The sequence below is a fragment of the Megascapheus bottae genome, chromosome 10 (genome assembly GCF_031878675.1).
Source record: "Megascapheus bottae isolate mThoBot1 chromosome 10, mThoBot2.hap1, whole genome shotgun sequence".
Classification (NCBI taxonomy): Eukaryota; Metazoa; Chordata; class Mammalia; order Rodentia; family Geomyidae; genus Megascapheus; species Megascapheus bottae.
In genome coordinates, this window is record NC_143518.1 from 65,852,889 (window position 1) to 65,867,187 (window position 14,299).

Sequence of the window (14,299 nt, forward strand, 5' to 3'; positions counted from 1 at the left end):
CAGACCTCATCACTAACACACACCATGATGACAGACCTCATCATTAACACATCATGATGACAGACCTCATCACTAACACACACCATGATGACAGACCTCATCACTAACACACCATGATGACAGACCTCATCACTATCACACCATGATGACAGAACTCATCACTAACACACACCATGATGACAAACCTCATCACTAACACACCATGATGACAGACCTCATCACTAACACACCATGATGACAGACCTCATCATTAACACACACCATGATGACAGACCTCATCACTAACACACCATGATGCCAGACCTCATCGCTAACACACCATGATGACAGACCTCATCATTTACACACCATGATGACACCTCATCACTAACACACCATGATGACAGACCTCATCACTAACACACCATGATGCCAGACCTCATCACTAAGACACCATGATGACAGACCTCATCATTAACACACCATGATGACAGACCTCATCACTAACACACCATGATGACAGACCTCATCACTAACACACCAAGATGACAGACCTCATCACTAACACACCATGATGACAGACCTCATCACTAACACACTATGGTGACAGACCTCATCATTAACACACCATGATGACAGACCTCATCACTAACACACACCATGATGACAGACCTCATCACTAACACACCATGATGACAGACCTCATCACTAACACACCATGATGACAGACCTCATCATTAACACACCATGATGACAGACCTCATCACTAACACGCACCATGATGACAGACCTCATCATTAACACACCGTGATGACAGACCTCATCATTAACACACCGTGATGACAGACCTCATCATTAACACACACCATGATGACAGACCTCATCATTAACACACCATGATGACAGACCTCATCACTAACACACCATGATGACAGAACTCCTCATTAACACACACCATGATGACAGACCTCATCACTAACAGACCATGATGACAGAACTCATCACTAACACACCATGATAACAGACCTCATCACTAACACACCATGATGACAGACCTCATCACTAACACACACCATGATGACAGACCACATTACTAACACACCATGATGACAGACCTCCTCATTAACACACACCATGATGACAGACCTCATCATTAACACACACCATGATGACAGACCTCATCATTAACACACCATGATGACAGACCTCATCACTAACACACCATGATGACAGACCTCCTCATTAACACACACCATGATGACAGACCTCATCACTAACACACACCATGATGACAGACCTCATCATTAACACACCATGATGACAGACCTCATCGCTAACACACCATGATGACAGACCTCACCACTAACACACACCATGATGACAGACCTCATCATTAACACACCGTGATGACAGACCTCATCACTAACACACCATGATGACAGACCTCCTTATTAACACACACCATGATGACAGACCTCATCACTAACACACCATGATGACTGACCTCATCACTAACACATCATGATGACAGACCTCATCACTAACACACCATGATGACAGACCTCATCACTAACACACACCATGATGACAGACCTCCTCATTAACACACCATGATGACAGACCTCATCGCTAACACACCATGATGACAGACCTCACCACTAACACACACCATGATGACAGACCTCATCATTAACACACCATGATGACAGACCTCATCACTAACACACCATGATGACAGACCTCCTCATTAACACACACCATGATGACAGACCTCATCACTAACACACACCATGATGACAGACCTCATCACTAACACACCATGATGACAGACTCATCACTAACACACACCATGATGACAGACCTCCTCATTAACACACACCATGATGACAGACCTCATCACTAACACACCATGATGACAGACCTCCTCATTAACACACACCATGATGACAGACCTCATCACTAACACACACCATGATGACAGACCTCATCACTAACACACCATGATGACAGACTCATCACTAACACACACCATGATGACAGACCTCATCATTAACACACCATGATGACAGACCTCATCATTAACACACCATGATGACAGACCTCATCACTAACACACACCATGATGACAGACCTCATCACTAACACACCATGAGGACATACCTCATCACTAACACACACCATGATGACAGACCTCATCACTAACACACCATGATGACAGACCTCATCATTAACACACCATGATGACAGACCTCATCATTAACACACCATGATGACAGACCTCATCATTAACACACCATGATGACAGACCTCATCACTAACACACCATGATGACAGACCTCATCACTAACACACACCATGATGACAGACCTCATCACTAACACACCATGATGACAGACCTCATCATTAACACACACCATGATGACAGACCTCATCATTAACACACCATGATGACAGACCTCATCACTAACACACCATGATGACAGACCTCATCATTAACACACCATGATGACAGACCTCATCACTAACACACACCATGATGACAGACCTCATCACTAACACACCATGATGACAGACCTCATCACTAACACACCGTGATGACAGACCTCATCATTAACACACACCATGATGACAGACCTCATCATTAACACACACCATGATGAGAGACCTCATCACTAACACACCATGATGACAGACCTCATCACTAACACACCATGATGACAGACCTCATCACTAACACACCATGATGACAGACCTCAACACTAACACACCGTGATGACAGACCTCATCACTAACACACCGTGATGACAGACCTCATCACTAACACACCGTGATGACAGACCTCATCACTAACACACCGTGATGACAGACCTCATCACTAACACACCGTGATGACAGACCTCATCACTAACACACCGTGATGACAGACCTCCTTATTAACACACCATGATGACAGACCTCATCTCTAACACACACCATGATGACAGACCTCATCACTAACACACCGTGATGACAGACCTCATCACTAACACACCGTGATGACAGACCTCCTTATTAACACACCATGATGACAGACCTCATCTCTAACACACACCATGATGACAGACCTCATCACTAACACAGCATGATGACAGACCTCATCATTAACACACACCATGATGACAGACCTCCTCATTAACACACACCATGATGACAGACCTCATGATTATCAAACCATGATGACAGACCTCATCATTAACACACCATGATGACAGATCTCATCACTAACACACCATGATGACAGACCTCATCACTAACACACCATGATGACAGACCTCATCATTAACACACCATGATGACAGACCTCATCACTAACACACCATGATGACAGACCTCATCACTAACACACCATGATGACAGACCTCATCATTAACACACCATGATGACAGACCTCATCACTAACACACCATGATGACACACCTCATCACTAACACACAATGATGACAGACCTCATCACTAACACACCATGATGACAGACCTCATCACTGACTCCCTCTTCGCTTACGCTCTTTCCTATGACTTAGTGCAATGCCGCAGGGCCAGGCTACTCTAGAGCGCCGTCTCTGAAACCTTTATTTCTTCAATATTGCTTATCTCCAGCATTTATCACGTAAAATCCCTGTCAGCTGCAGGATTAGGATTGACACTAATAGTGTGGTTGGTACTGCCGTTTGAACTAGGGTTGGAGTTTTTAGGGTAAAGGCTTATTTTAGTCAAGATTCGAGTTTGGGTTAGTAAACACTAACCCCAGGGTTGGTCAATCTGCTCCGTCTAAGCACTTAACACTTCCTCATTTAATCCTTACAGCAATCTTTGAAAGCAGTTTTCTTACCCCTGGTTACAGGTGAAGACCCTCAGGCTTGCGCTGGGCTCCAGTACCTTAGACTACGTAGTGCATCACAGCCCAGCAGAACTCGAGTCAAAACTATATCCTGTGCCTGCAGGAAGAAGTTTCCAGAAAGCAGGATTTGTGAATCCCTGCGGTCTGTATCCTGAGGCCAGAGTCAGCTCCTTCCGCAGCTCTAGTGAAGAGCCCCCAGCCAGCGTTCCTTCTCTTGTATCCACATCACTCCAGTCCTCAAGGCCCAAATCAGGTTAGTGGTGGTGGAGGGCTATGAATCGTGGTGGGGTTTTTTGGTTTGTTTTGGCCAGGTCTGGGACTTGAACTCAGTTCCTGGGCCACGTCCCCAAGCTTCTTTTGCTCAAGGCCGGCACTCTACCACTTGAGCCAACGCACCACTTCCAGCTTTTTCTGTGTATGTGGTACTGAGGAATCGAACCCTGGGTTTGACACATGCCAGGCAAACAATCTAGGCTACACTAGTAACCTAGCCTACTAGGCTACACTCCCAGCCTGAATGCTGTTTTTAATTTTAGATTGTTTTTAGAATTTTGGGTGTGGAAATTAAATTCAAGACCTCATGTCTGTGAAACACATGCTGTGTCCCTGCGCCTGACCCTGGCCTCAAGAACAGTATCCAGATCTCTCTCCCGTCTGTGTCCGCACTGCCGCCCCTCTGGAGCCATGGCTTTTCTGCTTCCTACCTGTAAGGACACAGGAGCTCACAGTTGGGGTCATGCAGGAAATCTAGAATAATATGCTTGCCACTCTGTAATTCCATCTCCTAAGCGCTTTCCTCCAAGTTAAGTAGCATTTACAGGTTCCAGGGTGTAAGATGTGGCATCTCCAAGGTCACACATCCCTGCCCAAAGAAGCTGCAAGGGTCACCTTGACCGCCAGGCTCTGGGGCAGGTGTGACACCGTCCGTGTCTGAGGCTTGAGATACGCTTCTCAGGTGAAGCAAAAGCCTTAACACATGCCAGTTTGTGGTTTTGTTATTGGCAGCAGAAAATGCCCATTAAGAGGAAAAGTGGCTGGGCTGGTGGCTCACACCTGTGAGCCTGGCTACTCAGGGGCTGAGACCTGAGGATCAAGGTTCAACACCAGCCCGGCCACAAAAGTCCATGAGACTCTTATCTCCAATGAACCACCAAAAAAAGCTGGAAGTAGCACTGTGGCTCAAAGTGGTAGAGTGCTAGCCTTGAGCTGAAGAGCTCAGGGACAGCACCCAGGTGCAGAGTTCAAGCCCCATGACCACCAAAAAAAATTGAAAAGAGGAAAACTGTGTCGTAAAGGCTGTCCCGAGGAAAGCAGGTGGCAGTCAGCGTGCTGGCGCCCAGGAAGCTCTGGTGAGATTCCTTCCTAGCCAGGCCGAGATACTTGGCTTGCAGTTCAAAGCCAGCTCATGCAGAAAGGTCCAGGAGATTTTTAAGCTCAATGAACCAGCAAAAGCTAGAAGTGGAACTGTGGCTCAGTAGCAGAGGACGACCTTTGAGCAAAAAAGCTCAGGAACGGGGGCCGAGTTCAAGCCCCAGTGCCAGCTGACACACAGATTAAATTCAAAACACGAGTTTCCACTGACAGACAAGCAGACCCACCAAATGTGGCCGCATAGCACATCAAGACCAATTACTCCGCGTTTGTACAGGGGTAAACACACTGTACTAAATAGGTAAGGTCTTATCTACATGGGTTTGATTACAGAAACTAATCAAGTATGCTCTAAATACTGGGGGGAAAGGAGCTATTACTCAGGGACTCTCCTAGACCGCCATCTGTCACTCGAGGCTTCCTGCAGCCACGGGGTTGACAGACGCATGCACATGTCCAGCTTCCCTCCATGAGGAAGGAATCTGACATGGGGAAGCCAGCCTGTCCACGGCCTCGGTGTCTGAATCTCCGTGACCACGCCTTTCCTTTCAGATGATGAGTGCGCGACCTTGTACCTGGCTATGGATTGAAAAGGAGTCTCAAGAACTTTATGATCCAGCTAGCCTCAAACTCAAATCCCGGCCGTTCAAGGAGGTAGGATTACAGGCTTGGAGCACAGGTGCCTAGTGGGACTTGATTTTTTTTCGGGGGGGAGTCGTTTATGAGGCTTGAACTCAGGGCCTAGGCATTCTCCCTGAACTCTCTTGCTCTACCGCTTTGAGCCACAGGACCACTCTTCTTCTTTTGAGATGGGTCTGCAGACTGCTCAGAGGTGACAAGCGAACGTACACAGAATAGGAGGTAAAAACTGGGAAATTCAAAACTGGGGCCCTTCAAAAGCTGCCAGAGTGAAAACTGCTCAATTATTTACTCCGGAGTTTTGACAGTGTGTCCTCGGCTGTGCCCCCACTCAGGTTGGCCCACAGGGGTCAGGGACACCACAGCATTACCGTGGGTAAGTTGCTTTTATGTGTATCGATCACGTCTGTCTTCCTCTTTGAAGAAAGAGTGACCTAAAGTGAGACCAGAACATCACATCTCTTTGAATTGTGTTTTCTTCAGCTGACTAGTGGGGCTCTGGGGCCAGGCATGACGTGTCCGGGTGTCCAGTGAGAACGGGTGCAGGTGTCCGCCCTGAGCCTGCAGTGTGATAGAGACCCCAAGATGCTGGCTCTCCTCCCAGAAACGCTGTGGCTATGCAGGACCAGATTATCTGACCGTTCAGGAAGAGGCTATAGGAGCAGGGGTGCCTGAAAGCAAAGCCATTTGAGTGTCAGCGTTACAGCTGTTTAGTGTCGACTGAGTGCTGTGCAGACATGAAGTGACAAAGGAAACATAATCACAGGTTGGCCCAGACAGCAGACATTCCAGGGATCTGGCCAGAGCCTGGAGGCAGCAGGGAAGGAAATCTCAGTTCCTGTCTCTTAGAGGCAGCATCAGAGGGAGTGGCTACCACGACTGCCCCACCGACTGGGGGTCTGGAGGGCCCACTCTGCAGCCCCAGAATCTCTGGGCTTCTACAACAGTGCTCCTGTCACCCCAGGGCAGGGCTTGACAAGCAGATGCCAGAGAGGCAGAATAGGAATCAACAGCGACTACCAATGAAGTAAACCTTGCTGTCAAGCCAACCAGGCCCGGCGCCTCCGCTGCCGGCTGCTCTGTCCAGCAGAGGATCCACAGCCCAGGGTGGGACCTCATCAACCCCAGTGGGGCGGAGGCGGCCAGCGGCTGACCCCGCGCAGCTGCCCTGTGCCAGGGGCCTCTGGGCAGGCACAGAGGCTCCCAGCTGGCCTGGCCTGCTCAGGAAGCCCCATCTCCCCCTTGACTTTCCCTGGTGTGACTGAAGGGAAGGAAAAACCAACTCGGACCCACGTATCAGGGCTCTCCTCACGGCAGAGCCACCTGAGCTCGGAAGGCCTGAAGGCCTGAAGGCTGGTCCCGCTGGGGTTTTAGGAAGAGCTCATTGCATGGGCCTGATGGCCTAGGGAGCCAGTCAACCACAGTGGAATCTTCTTAACCCGCAGGGAGCCTGTCTGTCCAGGTTCTTCTCACCGCTCTGAGCAGCAGTGGCTGAGGGGTAGGAGCCCATGGAAAGAGGAGGGTCCTGTGACCTGTTGTCAGGCAAGGCGGGTCGCGGCTGAGCCAAGAACTGTGGATAAAAACAACAAACAAGGTGCTATGGCTATGTAATCCTGCTGCTTAGCAGACTGAGATCTGAGGATTGACGTTCAAAGCCAGCCCAGGCAGAAAAGTTAATGGGAGACCCTTACATCTAATTAACTACTGAAAAACTGGAAGTGGAGTGTGGCTGAAAGTGATGGAGCACCGGACTTGAGCCACAGAACTCAGGAACAGTGCCCAGGACCCCAGTTCAAGTCCCAATACCCCAGTTCAAGTCCCAGGACCCCAGTTCAAGTCCCAAGACCCCAGTTCAAGTCCCAAGACCCCAGTTCAAGTCCCAGGACCCCAGTTCAAGTCCCAGGACTCCAGTTCAAGTCCCAGGACCCCAGTTCAAGTCCCAGGACTCCAGTTCAAGTCCCAGGACGCCAGTTCAAGTCCCAGGACTCCAGTTCAAGTCCCCGGATCTCAGTTCAAGTCCCAGGACCCCAGTTCAAGCGCCAGGACCCCAGTTCAAGTCCCAGGACCCCAGTTCAAGTCCCAAGACCCCAGTTCAAGTCCCAGGACCCCAGTTCAAGTCCCAAGACCCCAGTTCAAGTCCCAGGACCCCAATTCAAGTCCCAGGACCCCAGTTCAAGCGCCAGGACCCCAGTTCAAGTCCCAGGACTCCAGTTCAAGTCCCAAGACCCCAGTTCAAGTCCCAGGACCCCAGTTCAAGTCCCAGGACCCCAGTTCAAGTCCCAGGACCCCAGTTCAAGTCCCAGGACCCCAGTTCAAGCACCAGGACCCCAGTTCAAGTCCCAGGACTCCAGTTCAAGTCCCAAGACCCCAGTTCAAGTCCCAGGACCCCAATTCAAGTCCCAGGACCCCAGTTCAAGCGCCAGGACCCCAGTTCAAGTCCCAGGACTCCAGTTCAAGTCCCAAGACCCCAGTTCAAGCACCAGGACCCCGGTTCAAGTCCCAGGACTCCAGTTCAAGTCCCAAGACCCCAGTTCAAGTCCCAGGACCCCAGTTCAAGTCCCAGGACTCCAGTTCAAGTCCCAGGACCCCAGTTCAAGCACCAGGACCCCGGTTCAAGTCCCAGGACTCCAGTTCAAGTCCCAGGACTCCAGTTCAAGTCCCAATACCCCAGTTCAAGTCCCAGGACCCCAGTTCAAGTCCCAGGACCCCAGTTCAAGTCCCAATACCTCAGTTCAAGTCCCAGGACCCCAGTTCAAGTCCCAATACCCCAGTTCAAGTCCCAGGACCCCAGTTCAAGTCCCAAGACCCCAGTTCAAGTCCCAGGACCCCAGTTCAAGTCCCAATACCCCAGTTCAAGTCCCAGGACCCCAGTTCAAGTCCAGGACCCCAGTTCAAGTCCCAAGACCCCAGTTCAAGCACCAGGACCCCGGTTCAAGTCCCAGGACTCCAGTTCAAGTCCCAAGACCCCAGTTCAAGTCCCAGGACTCCAGTTCAAGTCCCAGGACCCCAATTCAAGTCCCAGGACCCCAGTTCAAGTCCCAATACCCCAGTTCAAGTCCCAGGACCCCAGTTCAAATCCCAGGACCCCAGTTCAAGTCCCAGGACCCCAGTTCAAGTCCCAATACCCCAGTTCAAGTCCCAATACCCCAGTTCAAGTCCCAGGACTCCAGTTCAAGTCCCAGGACCCCAATTCAAGTCCCAGGACCCCAGTTCAAGTCCCAGGACCCCAGTTCAAGCACCAGGACCCCAGTTCAAGTCCCAGGACCCCAGTTCAAGTCCCAAGACCCCAGTTCAAGTCCCAGGACCCCAATTCAAGTCCCAGGACCCCAGTTCAAGTCCCAGGACCCCAGTTCAAGCACCAGGACCCCAGTTCAAGTCCCAGGACCCCAGTTCAAGTCCCAAGACCCCAGTTCAAGTCCCAGGACCCCAATTCAAGTCCCAGGACCCCAGTTCAAGCGCCAGGACCCCAGTTCAAGTCCCAGGACTCCAGTTCAAGTCCCAAGACCCCAGTTCAAGCACCAGGACCCCGGTTCAAGTCCCAGGCCTCCAGTTCAAGTCCCAAGACCCCAGTTCAAGTCCCAGGACCCCAGTTCAAGCACCAGGACCCCAATTCAAGTCCCAGGACTCCAGTTCAAGTCCCAGGACCCCAGTTCAAGTCCCAGGACTCCAGTTCAAGTCCCAGGACGCCAGTTCAAGTCCCAGGACCCCAGTTCAAGTCCCAGGACCCCAGTTCAAGTCCCAGGACTCCAGTTCAAGCACCAGGACTCCAGTTCAAGCCAGGACCAACAACAACAAGAAGCATAGTTGCACATCCAGGGCCAAAGATGGAGTAGATTGGATTAGAGGCAGGTTAGGATTGCTGCTTTAGGTCTCCCAGTCCTTGGAGCTTAGCGTCGAAATAAAGGAATCTTTGGATGGGAATGTCTTAGTGTGCTTGCCTAACATGCATAAAGCCCTAGGTATTACATAAAGCAGAAAAGCCAAAAGTGGTGCTGTGGCTCAAGCGGTAAAACACTAGCCTCAAGCAAAAGACACTCAGGGACAGTGCCCAGGACCTGGGTGCAAGCCCCAGGACTGGTTAAAAAAAAAAGGAATCATAAAAAAAAAATTATTTGGTACCAAGGAATAGAACCCAAGACCTCGTGCATGCAGGGTAAATACGCTACCACTAACAGCATGCCCCGCCCGAGGCAGAGGAAGCTTAACTGCTCTTCCGGTTGCTTTCTGGTTTCAACTTTTGTGCCCTTGTGATATTTGGTTAAAAGAACAGAATTTCCCTGTCCATTCTTCTATCTGACCAGAGGCCCTAGGCTGTGTTGTGCTAGAGAACTAAAGAAAACCTGAAAACTTCCTATGTGGTTTACACACGCATATACCCATTGCACACACACATACCATAATCTCACACCATATACACACATATACACCATACACACACACATTCCACACAGCACACAATCTCACACCATATATACACATAACACACACATACACACCATACACACACACATTCCACACAGCACACAATCTCACACCACATACACACATAACACACATATACACACCATACACACACACATTCCACACAGCACACAATCTCTCACCATATACACACATAACACACACATATACACTATACACACACATTCCACACAGCACACAATCTCTCACCATATACACACATAACACACGCATATACACCATAAACACACATTCCACACAGCACACAATCTCATACCATATACACAAATAACACACACATATACACCATACACACACACATTCCACACAGCACACAATCTCACACCACATACACACATAACACACACATACACACCATACACACACACATTCCACACAGCACACAATCTCACACCATATACACACAAAACACACATATACACACCATACACACACACATTCCACACAGCACACAATCTCACACCACATACACACATAACACACACATACACACCATACACACACACATTCCACACAGCACACAATCTCACACCACATACACACATAACACACACATACACACCATACACACACACATTCCACACAGCACACAATCTCACACCATATACACACATAACACACACATACACACCATACACACACATTCCACACAGCACACAATCTCTCACCATATACACACATAACACACACATACACACCATACACACACACATTCCACACAGCACACAATCTCTCACCATATACACACATAACACACACATACACACCATACACACACACATTCCACACAGCACACAATCTCTCACCATATACACACATAACACACACATACACACCATACACACACACATTCCACGCAGCACACAATCTCACACCATATACACATAACACACGCATACACACCATACACACACACATTCCACACAGCACACAATCTCACACCACATACACACATAACACACACATACACACCATACACACACACATTCCACACAGCACACAATCTCACACCATATACACACATAACACACACATACACACCATACACACACACATTCCACACAGCACACAATCTCTCACCATATACACACATAACACACACATACACACCATACACACACACATTCCACACAGCACACAATCTCACACCACATACACACATAACACACACATACACACCATACACACACACATTCCACACAGCACACAATCTCACACCATATACACACATAACACACACATACACACCATACACACACACATTCCACACAGCACACAATCTCTCACCATATACACACATAACACACACATACACACCATACACACACACATTCCACACAGCACACAATCTCTCACCATATACACACATAACACACACATACACACCATACACACACACATTCCACACAGCACACAATCTCTCACCATATACACACATAACACACACATACACACCATACACACACACATTCCACGCAGCACACAATCTCTCACCATATACACACATAACACATACATATACACCATACACACACACATTCCACGCAGCACACAATCTCTCACCATATACACACATAACACACACATACACACCATACACACACACATTCCACGCAGCACACAATCTCACACCATATACACATAACACACGCATACACACCATACACACACACATTCCACACAGCACACAATCTCACACCACATACACACATAACACACACATACACACCATACACACACACATTCCACACAGCACACAATCTCTCACCATATACACACATAACACACACATACACACCATACACACACACATTCCACACAGCACACAATCTCATACCATATACACACATAACACACACATATATACCATACACACACACATTCCACACAGCACACAATCTCACACCATATACACACATAACACACACATACACACAATACACACACACATTCCACACAGCACACAATCTCATACCATATACACACATAACACACACATACACACCATACACACACACATTCCACACAGCACACAATCTCATACCATATACACACATAACACACACATACACACAATACACACACACATTCCACACAGCACACAATCTCACACCATATACACACATAACACACACATACACACCATACACACACACATTCCACACAGCACACAATCTCTTACCATATACACACATAACACACACATATACACCATACACACACACATTCCACACAGCACACAATCTCTCACCATATACACACATAACACACACCCGTATACCATACACACACACATTCCACACAGCACACAATCTCACACCATATACACCATACACACACACATACCACACAGCAGACTGTCTCTCACCATATACACACATAACACACACATATACACCATACACACACACACACACACACACACACACACACACACACACACCAGGCCTCCAAGAAAGCAGAAATAATGCTGGTGCCATGCCCCGGGGAAAGCTTTAAGAGCCCATCCAGAAATTCTAACAGATGGAGGCTGTTCTGCCAAAAAGGGCACCGCAGCCTGGCACTGTTAAGGTTCAGCACTCTCCAAGCTTAACAGCACCCGAGGGAGGAAGGAAAGCGGCCCATCCACTGAGCCCAACAGGGTGCAGTCCTTCCCACCCCAGGGGTGAAGGGAAGGGGGAGGGGAGAGAGAGAGGGGGGGCGAGTGGGGGTCACCAGAGGATGGGGAGGGAGGGCTTCTCGCGGCTTCCCACAGTCCACACACACCACGAGAGTGGCTCGTGGAAAGCATTTCAACAGATCTCCACGGGAGAGTCCCGCAGGACGGAGGTTTCAGTAAGGACTTATTTAGCATGACATGGGAAAGGAGGGAGAGGCGGTTCCTGCTTCCATGCAGAAAGGGAGAGTGGAGCAGCTCGTACACGTTGGGAGCAGGGAGCCCAGGCTCACCCTCAGAATCTGCTGCTGGCCTGGAGAAGGGCTCTAGGCCTCACCACACGCAGGGAGAGCGCCGCTGAAACAGCTCACAGGGGGCAGGCGCACGCAGCCCTGTCCCTCCTATTCTAGCAACTTGCTTGGTTTTTCCTCTCCGTTTTTGCTTCCTGGTTTTAATGTCTGAGTCTGGCTCTTGTTGCTATTCATTAATTTTAATTTCCATGTCTCATCTCTCCATCCTGCCTCCGAAGGAGCCAGACTCCACCTACGCTGTTCCCTCCCCAGTGCACTCTGCAGCTTGCCCTGGCTGTGCGTGTGCCAGTTTGTGAATAAGTGCCAACAAGATACCCTGGGTGGGTCTGTCTGTCTGTCTGTCTCTCTCTCTCTCTCTCAGATCTGGGTGGAAGCCTAAGCACAGCAAATGGCAGGAGCTTTCAAGGTGGGGGCCCTTACAGGTTATGGCAAGCTCCACCCTGGAGACACCCTGTGTGTCTTGCTGCTCACAGCCTTACGCGATGAGTCAGAAAACAGCAAATTCAGAGACTCAGACCCAGAGAGAGCGGGAACTCTGCTTTCCTGCATCCTTGCCACTCTCACGAGGCAGCCACGCTGACTCCATGGGGGCCAGGCAAGCCCCCAGAGTTCCGTAGTTCTCTCCCCGCCCTGTGGAAACACGCTCCTAGAAAATATTCCTTTGTCTCCTACACAGCCATATCACGGACTGACCGGTCAAGTTTGTGTAAACAGGCTGTGTGAGTCCAGCTAGCATGCCATCGTCACCACCGCAATCACAACAACGTCTGCAGGTCTACTCTCCAGATCTATAATATATGTTGTCTTTAATTCACCAGAAGTGATCAGGCCTGGGCAAACTGACTCCACTGGAATTCCAAAGAAATTGCTCGAGGAAACTGAACACTCGTTTAGAATGAGAAACGTGACATTTGGTATTTCTCTGGCAAGAGAATGAGAAAACCCACTTGGGCCAGTCTGAACAGCGTCTTCCTAGTGAGAAAT